General features: G+C 47.3%; 1 long non-coding RNA gene across 1 annotated transcript; it reads right to left on the bottom strand.

Moving 5' to 3' along the window:
- Window positions 1-198: 198 nt before the first annotated feature.
- Window positions 199-16,740, bottom strand: LOC117587345. Its single transcript, XR_004574054.1, has 2 exons — window positions 16,704-16,740; window positions 199-500 (listed from the first exon to the last, which is right to left on the bottom strand). It is a non-coding gene; the product is annotated as an uncharacterized LOC117587345 (long non-coding RNA).
- Between the last annotated feature and the right edge of the window lie 2,778 nt (window positions 16,741-19,518).

Genomic DNA, 19,518 nt, shown 5'->3' on the forward strand with positions numbered 1-19,518 from the left:
GAGCGTTGTTGTTGTATTTTTTGCTTTTTTTTTAAGAAAATTCTTTCGGCCAAAGACGAAGACGATGGCCAAGACGCGACGACGACGACGACTACGACGACGACAAACAGCAAAGTTGTTGTAGTTGTGTAGTGTATTTCTCCTCTTTTTTGTACTCTCCTCCTTTTTGTCTTTTTGTTGTTGTTGTTGTTGTTGTTGTGCCGGGTCTGGCGCTCCACCGGCGCGGCGGCTGCTCTTCCGCAGAAACAAGCTTCCAAGCAAGAGCAGGTTGACCAAGAAGCAGCAGCAGCGGCAGGAGTTCGAGGTGGAGGTGGAAGGTGGTGGCTGGTGGCTGGTGGCTGCAGATGGGAGTCGGTGCTGGGGCTGGAGCTGTAGCTGGAGCTGGAGCTGAAGATGGTTGCTGCAGAGGGGCGCGGCTGCAGGTTACAATCTGCAATCTGTTTGTGGCATTAAATCAGTGAACCAAGACGCTCAAGCGAGATTTGTTTATGGCTATGCTCCTCTCTCTGTCGCTCTCCGTCTCTGAATATTCCTCCTCCTGCGCTCTGTTGCACTCTCCTGGTTATGCAAATTTGTACTACAGCTGTACGTACAGCTCAATTAACGCGAAATTCACTGGTATATCTGGCGTTAAGGGAACTCGGAATCGAATCGAACTGCCACCCCGAAACAGAGATCACAAAAAACCGAAATTGATCGAACGATCGATCACAAACCAAACACACACAAAAATCACAGAAGCACCGTACTAAATACTCGAATAGATCTAGATCGTCGTAGAAGCATATTCCATATCCAAACTACGAGTATTGTTGTTGTTTTTGTTGTATTTATTTTTTTTGTTCTTTTTTTTTGGTATCAAATACGTTTGTTTCGGTCCGCTTTCGGTTGGCAACGTCTTCGCGGTCTCAAGTACGAATGGCACGCACGGGGAACAGGTTCGTGGATGCCACAAAAATGCTACGACGGAACGTAATGGCAATTGGAACACTCAAACATTCACTCCGACTCACACTCGACACTCGAGTCACACTCAGTTTCGTTTATGTTGTGAGTGTTTTGGGGGGTGAAACATTCCGTTTGAGGATTTACTTTTTGTTGGAATTGAAATGCCGGGTAAATATTTGTGAGTGAAACACTCAAGCAGCTGAACTCCACTCGCTGTTGCACTCACTTAACTCGTGAATGTTTCGGTGGCAAGTCGGTCAGGTGTTTAAGCCGATGCCGCAGTTGCGTCCGCATCTAATTGTGAATGATTTATGTGGGTCGTTGTACCCCCACCAGCAGGCAGCGCAGTTTCAGTGCCACTGCCACTGCCACTGAGCACCATCAACTCTTTTGGGTGAAAGAAAGTACCATAAGCCGCTGCTGATGTTGCAGTTGCCACAATTGAAATGAATATTCATGTTGCCAAAAGAGTGGAATGGAGGAAATGTTGCCTTTAAGCCTTTCAGGTCGTTGGCTTTAAATTATCAACGGGGGCACAAAGGATACAGAACGCAGCACGGAACGGCACGGCAGGCACCTGGCGCCTGGTCAACTCAACTCCCCAGCTGGTGGCGACTTGGCCATAACTAAAATCGCCAGCACATTAACGGGGTTCAGAGGCGGTCGCCCCCGCATCCAAGCGCCGGTCAAAGCCGGGGGTCAGACAGGTCTGCGCCGTCGAACAGATTGGAATGGGAATAGGAGTGGGAGTGGGAGTGGGAATGGGGCAGACCTCCCCTAGAGTGCACCTGTTTTACGAGTGTTGTGGCAAAAGTTTTGCCCTCAACTTCATGTAGAATCTCTCCATAGAGTGCTCAGTTCTAAGGTCAAAGAGAGAGGGACAAGCGTTAAAGAGGAGTACGGCGGGAGTTCCTCTATTAATAACTTAAATGGGAACAAAGTGCCGCAGAGCAGAACAGAATAGAATAGAACGGGGAACAGAACATATTCGTCCACTTTATTCTCTCTCGTTCAACTTTTATTCAAAATTAAAACTTTAGATTCTGGGAGCCTTCGCGCTCTGTGCATTCCTTATCCTTAATGCCTTTCGACTGCCAACTAATTCAAGACGTGGCTTGTCGCAGAACACTCACTCACCCCGGACCGGGCTGGGGTGGGATGGGATGGGATGGGCCTTCGGTGCTAGACAAGTTCGATGCCATGGATGGGCATCGCATTGCGTCGCATCGCAGATGAAGAAGGAGGAGCTCCTTCTGACAAGACATCGTGGACGTTGTCTCTGATGCAATGCCCGCCAGAGAGCCTTTCGAATGATTTATGAGAAATGCGCCAAAGCTGTTCGGACGGGGAGATGGAGATGCCTGATGCTGCTGTCTGTGAAGGATGAAAGACTCGACGACCAAGCCAGAGAGCGCCAAGCCAAGACAAACAATTGACATTTGATGGATGCGTAACTCGTGCATTCAAATGCAACTTGCAGTTGCAGTTGCACTCGCACTCGGCGTCGCCGTTGCCGTTGCCGTTGCCGTTCCAAGATTAAGCCACAGACAGGGGCCACATTTATTTGACAGGCCCATCGATGGGTCCCCAGTCTCCAGTCACAGGCGCAAAAGTGATGGTCTCGGGCGTCGGCTAATTGTTATTGATAATCGCGCTGCCATACCCTGTTATGTCTCTGTTTGATGAAGGGCCCGCAACCTAACCATCGATTAATTAGTCAATTAATGAACATGATTTTGTGGAGCAGCAGCAGCAGCAGCCACAGCCGCTGAAGCAGCAGAAGTACCCGACAGTTTCAATCGGGGACAGGCGCATCCAATTGCAATTGCAGTTCCAGCAGCAGCAGCAGCAGCAGCAGCAACGAGGTCTCCTCCTGAGCCGCGCTAATCAGATCCCGGTGCCGGCTTCCACACGAAGACCTTTACCTTTAACTTGAATTATGTTTTGGCATACTCATTGTCTGCAGGCTGGTTCCCTCTTCCATTTTCTTTGCTTGCTCTCTCCCCCCTGTGAAATCACTGCACCATCCTGCGACTCCTAACTGCAAACAAACTTCTCTATTATTGATTTATACCTTTCAACGATTCTCTGTATTTATCATGAGTGCAAGCCACATTTATCATTAATAATGCCGCGCCAGCCTTGCCAGCCTTGCCAGCGTCAGCAGCGGCAGTGGCAGTGGCAGGCAGCACCAACCATCAGCGGAGCGGTGCGGCAGCACCAGACGCAAAGTGGTAGCCCAAACGAGCATCAGCGGCAGCGGCAGCCCCAAGCATCCGCATCTAGGCAGCTGCCAGACTCTTTTTGCAAACACAGTGGGTGTGAGGGACTGAAAATAAAGAACATTTCAGTTTAATTCAATACAAAATAATGGCACTTTGGGGAAATTTAAATGAAATTAAATTCGGAGTACGTTCGGTGTGAGTTCGGGGTAAATTCGGAGTAATTTTAGAGTAAATATAAATGAATTATGTTGTCCTAAGCTACATTCAGAATTTTTCGGAGTAAATTCGGAGTATTAGGAGTACAATTAAATTCAAATCCGTGCTTTTTATAGTGAATTAACTTACTTAAGTACACAATTTCTTGTTTTTCGGAGTAAATTTACACCAAACTATGAGTAAATGTATGCCAAATCCATATTCGCTGCAATTTTAAAATATTTATGAGTAAATTTCCTAATTTCCATTACATTACACAAATTTCCACATCAAATTCGAAGCCACCGGACAAAAAGAATAAAAATCTGTAAAGTTTATTTTCGGAATGAGAATGCGATTCTTTGGCCAACTAATTGCCCATTGAGGAATAGATGTTTTCTATAAAGGGCTTAATGCCTCTATCAATTACTCATTGTAATGCTACCACTGTGCCATCATCAGCGTCATCGCCGGCACCCAGGCACCCCCGTCGAGCTGCTGGCTGAAGGAGCTGTGTGTGTGTGTGTGTGTGTGTGTGTCTGTTGGCTCTGGGGGTCTCTTCATGGGTCTTCTGGGCCTGTCTGGCAGGCAGGCAGGCAGAACTAGGATCTTTGTGGAACTGAAGCTGTGGCTAAAGCTGAAGTTGAAGCTGAATCTGGTGCTTCAGCTGCGATCGTTTTCCGTACATCATTTCTATGCTGTATTTATTGCCCGGTCGCAATGATCATCGCGTTCTCTGGGCCTCCATTTCCGTTTTTCCGTTTGCTGCGGCTGCTGCTGCTGCTGCTGCTTGTTGCACACAAAAGTTCAGGCAGCAGCAGAGCGAGGGCTACGCTCTGGCTACGGGAATGATGGCGACGACGAACGACGGCGGCAAAATCCATTTTGGGAAGGTGATCTGTGGGATTGTGCTAATGTCAAATCAAGCTGTGCCCCCTTGTTATTTAGCGAGGGCCCAAAAGGAAGAAGCTGCTGTCCGAGAGAATCGAGTGCCGTGTGGCAAAGAACATCGGAGCGAGCACAGCCGACAACCAACAACCGCCAACCGCCAACCGCCAACCGCCAGCAACTAAACTCCATGTTGATTTTATTGTAAATTGCATTAAAAGATTGCATATAAAGAATTTTATTTATCACCTTTGGGTTGTTAGGGAAAACGCTGTTGGAGACAAAAGTTCTCCTTGTTCTTGTTGTTGTGTTGCACTGCATTGTTGCAGCAGCAACCAGTGGTTGCGCCACTCTGTGGGTTGTTTGTTGTAGTTTGTCTGGCATTATTTTTAGAGGCAAAAGCCTCTGAGATGTGGAGTGCTCAAGGTCTTTCGATCTTAGCCCCCATTCGGAGGTGTCGCGATAGTTTATAGAGGACTCTTTTTTTTTTGTGTGGCAGTTGCTGGTGTTGCCATTGCTGGGGCTGATCTTTGCCAAATTTGTAAATGTTCTTTTAATGGAATTTGCACACTTGCTCTCGGTGTTTGGTCTCTTGGCTTTAGTTTTGTAAGGGATTTGTTTCTCTTCTTGGTTTCTGTTCCGTTTTTTTCTGCGCTGCGACATTTACGTGGCATAGTTGAGTGCACAGATTTAGTAGAACGCTTCTTCGATGCATGGCCTGGTGGGGGCTTGTCAATAAACCAAGGAAAGACATTCTCCTAGCTCTGGGTTGGGGTTCGGGGTCCTCTCCAAATGGAGGAATCGATTTCAGCAAATGGCAGCGATAAATGTCACAAGCAGACAGAATCACAGCTATGAGAGCATCGACTCAATGCCTCAGAGTATACGCTGTGAAATCGAATGAATAAACTCACATTTCCACTCAAATTCATAGTCATATTCAAACTGGGAATACTGGTAGGGAATAGTTTGGGTCAGCAGTTCGGGATCGATCTCCCTTCCCGGCACAGAGCCAAATGCCTTTTGAGAAAGCGAATTTGCAGACAAATAAATCAAGCCACCTATTTTCGAATAAGAGTGTCCATTGTGTGTCCTGGGGTCTGCGGTGCGGTGCCGACGCAATCGCGCTGGTTGATACCTAAAAATGGCCAAGACCCAGAGCCAAAGCCTGCTCCAGGTTCAGATTGAGAGAGGATTGTTGGATTGCTGCCGCTGCTGCTTCTGCTCGATCGTTGTTGGATCGTTGAATCGTTGCTGCTGCTCCGCGCTGCCTGTTTCTGCTGTTGTTGTACAATGCAATTGTTAACAAGCAAAGTTATGCGAGGCGAGCCAAAAGGCCCGATGCGACCCCAACCCAAACACGAGGAGGAGCAACATCAAAGGGCACAGGCCCCAAAACCCTATATAGAGAGGTATACCGAGGGATGTTTTGCAGGAACACAGAGCAGCGACCAGCGACCAGCGCCCAGGGGCACTGAAGTGGGGGCCTTAAATCTTTTGCCATGCCCAAAACATGACAAAGGATGTGTGCCCTCCCGCCTCTGTGGCTGTGACTCTGTATCTGTATCTGAGAGTGTCCCTCTATGCACACGTGTGTGTAGTGGTGTGGCGAGTCCCAAGTATCTGTGTGAAACGGAGGCGATTTGGCAGCAGAGGCCCCTTGGACGTGTAGCGGAAGGTGTTTAACAAACAGCCCAAAACAAACAATTGTAAAACAGCAACAACTGAGCATCAGCAACAACAACAACAACAACAACAACAAGTTCAACATCGGAACAACGATGGGCAGCAGGGCGTGGCTGGCGTTGCCTCTCGCTCTGCTGCCCAAGGGTCGCGGCAGCAGTCGCACCAGCAGCAGCAGCATTTTATCAGCGATAAAAGATCTGGGCCCAGAGACAAGGCACAAATAACCCACAAAAATAAATACGAGGCGCATTTTTATGCGGAAACACAAATTGAAATTCAATGCGAGGCAAAAGTTTTGCGGCTCTTCTGGCTTTTAAATTGCCTTTTGCAAATAAATAAAAAATTGCCAGGCCAGGCCAGGCCAGAGAGTCAGTCGGTCGGTCGGGCAGTCAGCCAGCAGCAAGCGTGTGAGAAACCAAAGAACGATGAAGCGAGCGAGCGGCAAAAGAGGCGCTTTCAAAAACTACACACACATAACTGGGCCCCTGCTCCCCCTCTGTACCCTCTTTACGCTTGCCCCACACGGGTCACGCCTCTTTGCGCCAGGACCCAAAAATATATTTTATTCTTACACTCGTATTTCCCTCAATTTTTGTTGATTTTATTTTAGCAGAGTAACAGGAACACAGGGCTGCTGCCTCGCTGGTGATAATTCGCTGGTCAGTCATGGGGGATTGGTATGGGATGGCATGGAGTGGCTGCAGTGTCCGCTCGGGGCGTGTTTGTGATTGCAGCTTGTTAACAAGTGTTGGCAGTTTAATTGACTCTGAAACCAACTGCAAAACAGGCAGAGCCAGAGAGAAATGGCTGACCAAAAAGGGACTCTTAACCATGGCCACATCCTGCTGCAGCGACTTCTGCAGAACAAATGGCAATCAGCTGTCAGCGGCTGCCTCAAAGTGTCCTACTTAGGCACACGCATGTCTCTGCCTGGGAGTGTCCCTGCCTCTCTCATGTTTCCACAATGCTGTGTCCCACTTCCTGCTGCTGCTGCTGCTGGTGCTGATGCTGCTACCTTTACCATCGGGGCGTTAATTTCACCCAATCTTAGACAACTGTGAATGTGTGACGTCACACCCAGTGGGGGCTAATCACACGGATCACTGGAGAGCATCATTCGTAGCACACGAAATGAATGGATCCACGCAGAGCTGCCGATTAATTGCGCCAGAGAGGCATTTTCATTGGGGCATCGTCAGCTATTCAGAACCAGTGGCGTAGGTGTGCGGATGGAATGACTGGGGAGTGTATTCGGGGGCAGAAAGTATCCATTACTACAAAGTTTTGAATTCGGGAGTAAATTCGGAGTAGTTTCGGAGTAAATTTGCCATATTATTTCTTGTATTTATACTTCATAATTATTAATTTTAGTTGGAAGTATTTTCGGAGTACATATTCGGAGTATATTCTTTAATTTCTATTATGATAACCCCTCCTGCCTACACCTCTGTGTCCCCTAATCGAGAGCTGGTGCAGGAAATTGCCAATACAGACGGCAGACAGACCCCATAAACCAGACCAGATCACAGCCAGCCCGGTCCGGACCAGGCCAGAACCTGAACTAACTGTGTTATAAATGATCTTATTAGCTTTTTTGAAACAAGACATTCTAGAGATCATTATTCAACGGCAGCAACGGCTAGGCCTGGACCGTAGCAGAGATTCAGCAGAGCAGCGGCACGCAAGCCGTTTTCAGATGAGGATGCGGCGAATGAGGAGGGAACGGAGATGCCCGGCGAGCGGTTCGCGTGAGCCGGCAGCAATTAATCATCGCACGCCTAACGCAAGCAAGTGGCAGGAGAAGCAGCAGCAGCAGCAGCAGCATCAGCAGCGGGCAACAACTGGCAACAGCAGGAGATGCATATTTGAAAATCTGCAAATCATAAAGCGGATGGATGAACGAAGCGATCGATCTTGGCACAGGTACTACACATACTGTCGAGTTATGTACGAACGTGAAAAGAGCCACAGCTTCAGTTGCGCTTAGTCACACAGCCTTGGCCCAAAACGCCCCCAGCCAGGGACCGAGAGAGATGCGCTACAGAAAATGAGGCAGGAACTGAAACTGAAGCTAAAGCTGGAGCTGGAGCTGAAGCTGAACCTAAGCTTGCAGCTTGTTCGATTTCGCTCCGATCGCTGATTGCATTCCATGATACGAGTATCCGATCTGAACTGCTCCTGGACTGAATCTGAATCTGGTCCTGAGCATGGGCCAGGGACAGGGCCTGGGAACACTGCGTTTGTACGTGACACTCATTGGCTGCCACTGCCACTGCCACTACCAATGCCAATACCACCGCTGCAATCCTGGCTGCTCGAGCAGCAACTCCTCTGCGTTCCCTTAATAATTAATTAATGTAATTGGCCTGTCGTTGTTGCAGCCGATAATGATCTCATCAAGATGTGTGTTTGCAGATTTCGAATTCAATTTTGAATTGCACTCGGGGGCTGCCGCTGCTTCGGCTGCCTCTGCTGCTTAATGAAATGCCGAGTTTAAGGCCTTTGTCTGCCCCGATTTCAGGCGGTGATTTGTGTTTCTTTCTTGTACCAAGCGGAGGTTCATTCTCTGCAGGTAATTTGAATTCCCTGATCAGAGAACCTTCAGGGAAGATCGATCGGGGGAGAAGCAGCCTGCAAACGCAGTCCCTGCTCTGCTCGGGAGATTTTTGGACACCTGACAATGTCTTAAACTGCACGGCGGGATCGGCTCTAATAAAGTAAACGCAAATCAGATCTCTGATCGGGCCCTACCTTCACATCAATATGTTGCCAATCGAATCGGCATCGAATCGGGTGAATGGACACCACATTCTTGGCCATAATTTTTGATATTTTTGGGCAGGCCTATGGGGGCAGCATTGGTTGGTTGGCTGGCAGCAGGCGACTTCTGTCACCCCGAGAGCAATCAAATGTCAGCAGGCGAGGTCATAATGCCGCAACCAAACGCCTTGCCTCATAACTATAAATTTCACGCATTGCATAAAGACAATGGAGAGACAATTTCCCCCCGCTCCAGCACCTCCACTTGGTTATGTACAAAATAATTGAATTGAATTTTCGTGTGATGAAGGAGGGCGAGTGTGAGTCCGAGCAGCCACCCAAACCCTCCAATCCCCAAACTCCAAACTGCAAAAGGCAAATCTCGGCGGCACTTGGAATTCGCTGTCGAATGTAAGAACGGAGGTGGGCCTGGGCCTGGGACTGGGACTGGTGCGTGGTCGCCTCGTGGCCAAATATAGAAACAAAACTGCTGCGTGGCACCCGGAATAGACAATAGACATACGCACAATTCTCAGGACTGGACGCTGGCTGACTCGAACTTGGGGTCTTGGCCAAAACGGGTCAATAAATGGGAGAGTCGTACACTGAAAATGTTTCATACGCTATCTTTTGGAGTTTATTATTATTATTATTATATTGGTTATGGAAAGTATATTTAGGTGAGCTTTAAGGAATCTAGATTTATATTTAGAGAATGAACCTGAAACTATGGAACTAAAAGAGAGATTTAATATAATTAAAAAACCTTCTAAAGATAAGGACATTTTCCCAAATGATTGCACAGAAAAGTAAAAATCATAAAATAATCGTACATCTGGAATATATTTCCTAATTGATATATTTTCTTTCTTCTTTTTCAGCTTTCATCCCTTTTGAAGTTGTGCCATCGATTTCCATTTCCACTTCCAAAGTAAGTGCATTCCTGATAGAAAATCTACCAATATTTATACCAAAAGAGCATCCCACATTCGTTGCTCCATCGTTTCCCTGAATATTTCCGTATGTTTCTTCTTGGTGTCTTTGACTTGGGGGCCCGGGGGCGCACAAAATGGGCCATGCAACTGTCTGGGGTACCAAAATGCTCTTACGGTTAAAAGCCTTTTGTGGTGTGGCCGCTGGCAGGAGGAGGAAGCCAGCAAGCGCTGCAGCAGCAGCAGATAGTCGAAGAGGCGATATGGATGGCCAAAAAGTTCGCTCTGGGTTCTGGGGTTCGGTGGGGCATTAGATTTCGAGCAATACCGGGAAGCGGCAGCAGCCGTAGCCACAGCAGCGTATCATCGCTCATGAATATATTACACAAATGCTATTTAATGCCATGTATTCGTATTTAAAGACAATTCATAGTTAACAAAAAAAAAAAACAAAACAATATACGAGTAGTAACAAGAGCCATCCGGCTGCGGCTCTGCGGCTGAGTCTGTGGCGCATTCCAAAGCCAATAGCAATCAGCAATTGCATCGATATCGAACTTCTCGGGGTTCAATGTTTTCCTATCCATAATAATTCTTTCAATGGTCGGTCTCCAATGCACAGTCCGAGGAGGAGAGTCTCAGGGCCTCGGAGGGTCTCTTTCTCTTTCTTGGTCCCCGGCGCATTTCCTTTGTGCAGATTGCACATTTATGCATTTTCAATGAACAATTTTTATGCAAAAAGTGAACAAGTTGCACAATTTACCATGTAAACTGCAACTGCAACTGCTGCAGGATGAGGATGCAGCAATTGTTGCTCTATAAAAGTGGCCTCCACTCTGGCACCGCCACCGCCACCGCCACAGCCATCGCCTCCTCTCATGGCCGTGGCCGCAGCCGCCTCTTCTGCTGGTTGTCAGTGGGGATTAATCTGAGGCACAAGACCTTGCCTCGTCTGAGGCCTCAGGTGCACCGCAACAACAGAAACAACAGCAAAAACAGCATAGACTTCAGCCCCCAACTCCTCCCCGACTGCGACTGCGATTTCGATTCCAATTCCTGAACGCCGAGAGGACGATGAGGCGAGGCTTGAGCTTGAGCTTGTGCCTGGGTTTGGGTTTGGGTCTGGGTCTGGGCTTCGACTGAAACTGAAACTGAGGAGGGCCCGGGTACAACAACGCACTTCATTTGAATTTCATAATTTCTTTGTTAGCTCCAATTTATGGTCACGGTTTGCTGGGCAATTTATGGTCATAAGCATCGAGAGCGTTTACTGAAAAACTGAAAACCGAAAGCCACAACAAAATGTGGCCCCAGACTCCAATCTGCAGACTACAGACTACCCCTCTACTCTACCCTCTCTTGAGACTGTTGGCGACAAAAAACAACACAAAAGGTTTTTACTAAATTGACGATAACGATTGAAAAATGCATACGGAATGTGCCCACATATGAGAGTATGGGCTCCACCTCGACCCTTGCATTGATTTTCCCCCTCTCCGAAATATCCGAAAAAATTACAATAAATATCAAATGAAAGCGACCTGAGCGAGTGGAGTAAGCGGCAGTTATGGTACTTAAGCGTTCGAATCTCTCAACCCCTCTCCACTTAATTTGTTTGCTGAGTTACGATCGGTTACGAAGGTGCCCACCTCACCCACATTCTGTGCGATGATTGAGACGTTTACGGGGCAGTAGGAAGTTCCACTAATGGAGTTATCACGCTCACAGAAAAACGATTTAAACTATGGCCCAGAGAAAGGATAACCTTAAGCCCGAGGTAGAACTTTCACCCGAAAATTTGTTTGGGATCTTGAAAGCTTCTTTCAACAGAGTTGCTGCTGATGATGCTGCTGGAATGATTTCCATAAATAACACACACCTTTTCGGTTTCACCTGGCGCCGATTTGAATGTCTGCTGTTTGGGGTATCTAAGTGGAACAACCATTTAACTGTCTGCGGGAGACAACGATTATGGCAGAACGGCGAGACTACAGCAGCAGCAGACACGCCTCTGATTAGAAAAAGGCAACACCTGTCGCAGCTTTTGATCATCGAGGAGCCACTCCACTCCACTCCAGACAGAGGCAGACCCTAAACCGAAAAAGCCTAAACCTAAAACCTCCCAACTAAAAACAAGAGCGAGGTGTATATTTTCACAACTTCTGACATGAGTGGGGATGGTGGCAGTCATGAACGAACATGGACATGGCTTTGGCTTTGGCTTTGGCTTTGGCTTTGGTTCTGTCTAGCCCTGGGGCCAGTGGTCAGTGGAAAACTCAGTCGAACTGTGTACGGCCCCGTTGGCGATTATCAACGCCGTCGTTGATTTGCGTTTAGCTGCAGAACAGAGAGTCGGAGCGAGTCCCTCGCTTAATCAAACATGGAGGAGCCGCCGCCATCCCTTCTGGGCTTCAGCATTTCATTGAACTGGACTCCAGACTGAAACAAACACGACGGGAACTGGGAACTGGACATGGTCCAGGGATCTGCCCCCTTGCATCCTGACTGACTGTACGTGGACTTGGCATATTTTCTAAACAACTTGCTGCATAAATCATCGAGCGAGGAGGCGGCGGCTCCACCTTCAAACCGAGACAGCTACCAGATGCAGCGCTCCTCCTGCACTCGGAATATTTTGCGTGCAACGCGTTGCCAGTGTTGAGCTGAGCTGCAGAGTTGCAACTAATGAATTTATGATGAGATTTTTGCCCAGTAGCTTCAGAATGCAATTGAAATGGGAAGTGGAAGTCACCAAAAATTCTGAGAGCCTGAACCAAAGAGCCAGCCAGCCTACTCCTCTGCCGAAACGAGGGCTGGAAATGGACATGAAATGGGGGGGAGGGCAGGGCGTTGACCGTTATCATCATCATCCTGCTGGATGTGTGGTTTGTTGTGGTGGCATCTTTATGGGGCACAGACATGCTGGCATCAAAAATTCTATTACGTGGTGCTGCATTTTGAATAAAATACGGAACAGGGGGAGGTACGTACCTACACACGTCGAAACACAACACTTTTGGACTGCGGTTTGAAGGCATAAACCCCAGAGCCAACCGTGCCCACAGGAAGGAAGAAGGCCACAGAGAGACGTAAACAGTGGTTGGAGTTGGTAAACACCAACTAGAAGTCACATATGTAAGCACTTTTTGTGCACTTTGCACCACTGTGCATGGCAGAAGTAGTCACAAAACCGCAGACGAAACAAAAAGGGGTTTCACTCTCTGCGACTGCGACTGCGACTGTGACTCTGTGTTGGCTGTTGTGGCTCTGTGCTCCGTTCTGTTCCGTTCCTGTCGCCATAATTCAAAAAACAGCAACATTCGCACGTTAAATGTAAACGAAACCATTCGAGTGCATTTCGCTGAGAGGAAGGAGAGACAAAAAGCTACGTCCAGATACGGTACCAGAGGACCGACCTGAACGGAACGCAATGCCACGGAGACGATGGACAAACAAACGACCTGGAGGTTGGTTCAGCCTGAACCTTGGACAAAGGGCAGGCCAGCAGCAGCAGCAGCGGCACTGTGGCAGCAGCATTGGTTGGTGTGTGTGGCTGTGGCAGTAGAAAAGACCAGGCCAGACTCTCTCTCACTCTCGGGGGTTAAACGAACATCGCACGCATAACAAGGAAATCCTTTGGGACCTTGGAAACACACACAGTCCAACAGACCAGACATTGGGACACAATGCAACCAAGAGAGAGCGAGGCAGAGACCTTCATTACCCACAAGCTCTAGCCCTGTCCCTGTCCATGGCTCTTGCTGTGGCTGTGGCTCCAGCTACACGTTCCAGCTTGAGTTCCATGTCCAGGTCCAGGTTCAGGTCCTGGGCTTTACCTCACTCTGCCCTGGTCGAATGTTTGCATTTTGTTTTGTTTTTTTTTTTCGGCAAATAATTGAAAGGGTCGACGTCGTTTTCGTTGTCGTTGTCGTTTTCGATGTGGAGGATGTGGACCAGTAGCAGGCAGCAGTTGGTCATTCAAGTGCCGCACTGTCGATTACATTTCAAGTAGTTTGACCCTCCTCCATACACACACACACACACACACACATAGAGAGAAGAGGTACCTAATCCCCTCTGCACCACACAGACAAAGATTTCCCTTTCTGGGTTCGTTCTGCATATGCGGGGGTTAAAATTGCATAGACAAAAACCACTCGTAAACCCCTTTTTTGGGGGGTTTTCTGTTTATATTTCATTTGTGAATCTGTGATTGGATGCTAACAGTGGGGAGGGCAAAGGATTGCACAGATTTAAACCAGCAAGAAAAAAGGGCAAACTTTTCAGAGACTTTAATGCTCGCTCGTTTATTTCGTGAAATTTTCAATATGGATCCGGCTTACACGCGACTTATGTGTCATTTGTTAGCTCATTATATCGCCGCATTGTCGGCGTTGTGTGTCGTGTCGTCGTGACCCACATCTTGCCACCGAACCGAAAAATGTGTCACATTTAAATGGCAGCCTCTTATGACAGCCTTAATGAAGTTTTTAGCAGGGCTTTTATCGGCTGACTGCCACTGCCACAGCCACAGCCACAGTCGCCACCGCCACATAACCGAATAATATATAAAAAAATGTCTGAAACATTCATTTTGTGGCCGCCGCTTGGTTGCCTCATGCGGTGCATTTCGGCTTAATTTCTTCGCAGAAAACCAACCGCCAAGAGGGCCTCCGCCACGGACTACAAAAATGGAAATGTAAAAAAATGAAAAGAAAAATATGAAATATTTGTTAATGAAGTCATTTTGCGGCTTAGCTGTGCGGGTCGCAGATTGCCTCCACCTTCATGTCCACGTCCGTCCACCTTCACCCACTCGAAATAAAAAAAAAAACCTACAAAAAAATACATATAAATTTTAGCCCTGATGATTTACGAAAATGAGTGCCCGAGGGGGCAACTTCCTACACACACTGAGAGAAATTAAAGAGATTAAAGTTTACCTTTACGGCAGGGACTTACGATAACTGCGGCCCACAATTCAAACTCCATTGGAGAGCTTAAATTCTTAACTTCTAATAATAATAATAATAATAATAATAATTCCACCAAAAACAATGCGAGAATGCGGTTATCGTCTGGATGGTTTCTTGGACAGCTCCACGCCCACGCCCGCGCATTGAAAACCGATACGCAACGACAGAGACACAGAGCAGACCCGCTTTTAAGCTCGTTTTCTTTCGGGTTCAATAAATTACAAGTTTAAACAATTAATTTCCGTCGAAAGTCTTCTTTGGTAACGTAACGTATCGAAGGTGGTGGAGGAGGAGTACACCGGAAGCTGAGACGACGACAACGATGAGCCCACGCTCTCTCTCTCTCTCTCTCTCTCTCTGTCTTCTCTCTGGGGGTTTTCCAACGACTTTCCCCCCCACGGGTGCCACTAATTAAGTGTAAATCACTTGTAAATTGTTGCTTAATTAATAAATCTTGTTAATTTGTTTCGTTTTGTTTCGCTTTTTTTATGTTTATCGTTTGCTTGACCTTTGACCTGCTCAGGGAAGGGCGTAAATGGGGAAGTAAGTGTTTCGCCTCACTCCTGATAACAATCGCATTTCGTTTTGGTTTCTCGTTCTTTGGTCTCTTGACCATTTTTGGTTTCAGCGACCATCTGCTGCTTGCTCCTCCTGTTACCCACACTCCTCTCTGCTTGTTTCTTGTTTCTAATCAAATGCAGTAGTTGCTCCCGAAAAATTCAATCAACATATTTCAGCAGCACTAACGAATTTACAAAATAGGCAATCCAAAGGATGCGCCGCCGCCTCGCCAGACGGGGCCAGGCACAGTCCAGACCAGTCCAGGCCAGTCCAGATGATGATGATGATGAGCCTTTGCCCGCTATGTGGCATAGCTATGGGGTTCTCTGTCTCCTCTCCGTTCTTATATACGCTGATTTTGTTCATTTTTGGAGCAGCAAGTTTGCTGAGTGGAGAGCTCGACTACTCTCTAGGCAAATCCGCTGACCAGTTGACCACCAAAACTGTGGCTCCTCTGATGCCCACTGACAACGCAAACGCAACGCTGCTGATGCGGCAGTTCCTGCTGCTGCTTCTGTTCGTCTCTTGTGCAATTTGTAAACATTTCCATATTTGGGGTTTACGCTTCTGCCGGCAAAAGTTTCTTTCTACCTTTTTCTACCTTTCCATTTTTTTTTGGTTTTTCTGCTCTTCTTTCTTTTTGCCTCGTGTGTGCAAAAGTTTGCTGATTAGAGAAGTAGGAAGTATTCTTCAGGTCTGACCCAAGGGACTGGACTGGACTGGCTGGCGACTTATGGGAAAGTGATGGACGAACGACTGGCAATCGAAAGATTGGTAGATGCAGGAAATTGGAAGAGTATGAACAATCGCATAGGAAGGTGAATATTTTTGAAAATTTGTTATAGACTGAAATATGCATTAAATATTTCTAAGAATTCATAAAAAAGAGAGTTTGGCTGTATTACAGGAACTACAACTTGTAAAGTGTTCGCTGAAGTGCTATGGTTTTGCTGAAAGGGAATATATTTTCTGACTAGTTTCTCCTTAAATTAAATGTGTTCATGGTGCGATGCTCCAGGAAATGCATTACAGCTTTAATTATTTCTCTAAATATTTAAATTTTCCATTGAGTCTCTTTTAAACTGCCACAAATGAAACAAACAAAAACCGGCACTTAAATGTGCCTTGGACTACTCCCTGCCCCTCTGTTGGCCATCGTTTAGAAATATTAAATAAAGTGGAGAGCGAGCGAGCGAGAGAGAGAGTGTATAAGTGGAGTATTCCTTAATCATTATCTTTCATTCCGAGGAACATTAGCAAATCAGAACGGGCTCGTTAGCAGCCGATGGGCAATTTAACTATCCGGGCGGTGCGCACACCATGAGCAGGGGGCAGAACGACTGTAGACTCTGACAGAGGGAGTCCAGCGAGTGAAGGCGAAATAAAATACACGCATTTTACATGCTCGTAAACGTGTGTTACATATGCATATAGAGAGGACGACCGACCGACCGACCGACGCACACACACACCAGGAGGGCCCACTCCAAGGGGAGGGGGTAGGGTATGCGGTAGGGTTGGAGAAGTGTAACCCCTCTCTCTCTCTCTCTCGCTCTCTGGAATATATATAACATCAACTACTTTATGCATAAATTCAGCAAGATTGCGAAGCTACCCCATGGCGAGCTAATGTTGTAAATTATAAATATGACACCTACTCCTAGCCCCAGTCTCTAGTCCCAGTTCCAGTCCAGAGGCAGACTCAGAGTCAGAGTCTCTGTTCCCCCCGCAGGAGAGTTTCATGGGAGTAACAGAAAGCCGTGGGCAGGCACTGGGCACAGCTGCCTGGTAAATTTATATCCGCCGACATGCCCAACACTCACTCACACAGATACAGAACAGGCACGCACACGCACACACAAGTGACAGGATATATCCTGGGTCTGGGCCTGGGCCTGGGCCTGGGCACCAATGTCTTGGCCTTCGGTTTTGGATCTTGGTTGGGCCTGCCAAATGGGTCTCTGGGAGCCAACTTAATTGGTTGCCAAGCAGCGGGAAATCGCCGCCGGAACGCGCTTAATTAACCAAAATGCATTTCAAGTTTAGAATCAGAAAACAGGGTTGCATTGCAATTGGAATTGCGAATGGAATTTGGCAGTGGCAATGAGCAGTGGGTTTATGGAAATGGGAATGGAAATAGGCATTCTTGTCTCCCTTTCGCTTGCGGCTTTTGTGGCTAATTTTCGGCAAAACCCAAAAAACGAAACAGCTAGGAAAATTCCAAGCTTCACCCCAAAAAGGGAACGAAGCAAAAGGGGAGGGAGATTTGCACTCCTAAGTGAGATGTTGGGGTGTGGTCTAGCTCCTTAGAAGAGACAGAAAAAACACTGAGAGCTGAGGAATTCCCTCACAAATTCGTAGGGCCAACCCATCGAACTCTGCCACAAAGCAGCAAAAATCAATTGGAAACCAAAGGAAACTCTTTGTTGCCTTTGGCCTAAAACTTTTCTCCTGCTGTCTAGTGTTAGCCAAGGGAGAAAAAAAAAACGCCAACTACTAGCTGCTACGCATGCGCCTGCCTGCCTTCAGCTTTCTGCCTTCTGCAATGGTTTTTTTTTTTTTTTTTTTGAGGCCCAAAGCGCATTGTCTCCTTTGGTCTTGTGTGTTTGTTAGCCGCGCAGAATGTAGAAGAATGTAACGGTGCTTTATGGTAAGTTGGTCGATCGAACGTAGCTTCTGTTGTTGTTGTTGTTGCTGGTCCCATTCCCAATTCCAATCCCAATGTCCGATGCGTGTGTGCGGATCGATGCGGAGAGAGGCCTCCTTTAAGTTTTGGTTTTTGGTTTTCTTTTTTTGTGAGTGTGTTTTGTTTTGTTTTGTTTGGTTTTTCGGTAGCTACCGAAAACAAAGGCCAATTTTCAAGTAGATTTAATCACGCGCTAGCTGCCAGCACAGGCAACAATGGGTTAACCAAGTGTGTGGTGTTTGTGTGTGTGTGTGTGTGTGTGTGTGTGTGTAGAAAACGCATTAGAAAACATACACAAAGAAAAAGAAAAGAAAAAGCATTTTTCCGACCACTAGAAAACTGCATTCCCCTCGCTTGAGACTCTCTCGGACTGTGGCTTTTGCTTTGGATTTTTCCAATGAAAAATAATAATAATTGACAGGCAGAGGAGGCGCTGCAAATGTGGGAATTTGGATTATTAACGAATTGTTTGTTTTGCCGGCTACAGCCAAAGGCATTTGCAAGCCCCCGGCGACCCGATCGAGCGACCAAACAACTGTGGAGACGCATAAAATGTATGCCCTAGGAGCAGGTCTAGGTAGGATCCACTCCGGCTGGTGGCTGTGCAAAACCAAATGCTTCGATCACGTACGCGACGCAATTAAATGACAATTCTTTAGCTACTTGCCAATTGGCATGCGCTGCCCCGCCCAGCCCTGTCCCACAGCCTGCACTCAGCTTCTCCACGAAGGGGAGGAAGCAAAGTAAGGCATAAGAATGATGCCAACTATTTAGCGCATCCAGCAGATACAGTAGCTAAGCAGCAAGAGGCAGCCAGTCGTAGCCGTAGCCAAAAGGCAATTAAATCTTTTGCAGTTGTTTTAGTTTTGCCTCCGCCATCGAACTCTCCACCGCCTGCTGCTGAGATTCCTCGACTGCCGTCTGATTAAGGGCTTGTTGGCCATAGATTGTGGCCAGAGAGGAGATCAGGGGAGCAGTGGATAATGTGGCATTTCTATGGCTTTCGAATGGTTGTAGTTGTCGAAGGAGGAGGAGGAGGAGGAGGAGGAGGAGGAGGAGGACAACAGGCAGGAGGCACCAAGAAATTGTCAACTACAGCGAGCAGAACAACAGCTTTTGGCATATTTGAGGTGCCTCTGCAGCAAGGAGTAAGCCAAAAGAGGCTTACTCCTGGGAATTATAGCCAAAATAGGATTGAGCATCGCTCCCTTACTTTCATTTCCACGGATAAGAAATCTCACACAAAACTGATTCATATCTCAGCTGGGGCCCTTGCTCCTGCCGGATTGTCAATTAAAACAAAGCAAAAACATTCACCACAATTTGTAATTGAAACTTATCTCCATTGCCGGTGCTGTTCCTCCTCCTCCTCTGCTGTTGGGGGAATGCGTTAAGTGCAATGGAATGCCAACAGAATACACCCAGCAACCCATAAGCAAAGTTCATTTAAAAACCCGAAAAACCAAGCGGAGAGTCTCTCGAGCAGCAGTCATTTGCGATTCTCTGAGCTGCAACGGCGTTTGCTTAACGGTTTTAAGTGGCAATCACTGGCACCAAGTCGCCTCGGCCGCCATGATAACAACCGACAGAATCCCGAAAAAGGAGGCAGAAACCAGAAGGTAGCAGCAGGCACAACTCCACACAGCAATGCCAAAAAATCA

This window comes from Drosophila guanche, unplaced genomic scaffold, assembly GCF_900245975.1.
Source record: "Drosophila guanche unplaced genomic scaffold, DGUA_6, whole genome shotgun sequence".
Lineage (NCBI taxonomy): Eukaryota > Metazoa > Arthropoda > Insecta > Diptera > Drosophilidae > Drosophila > Drosophila guanche.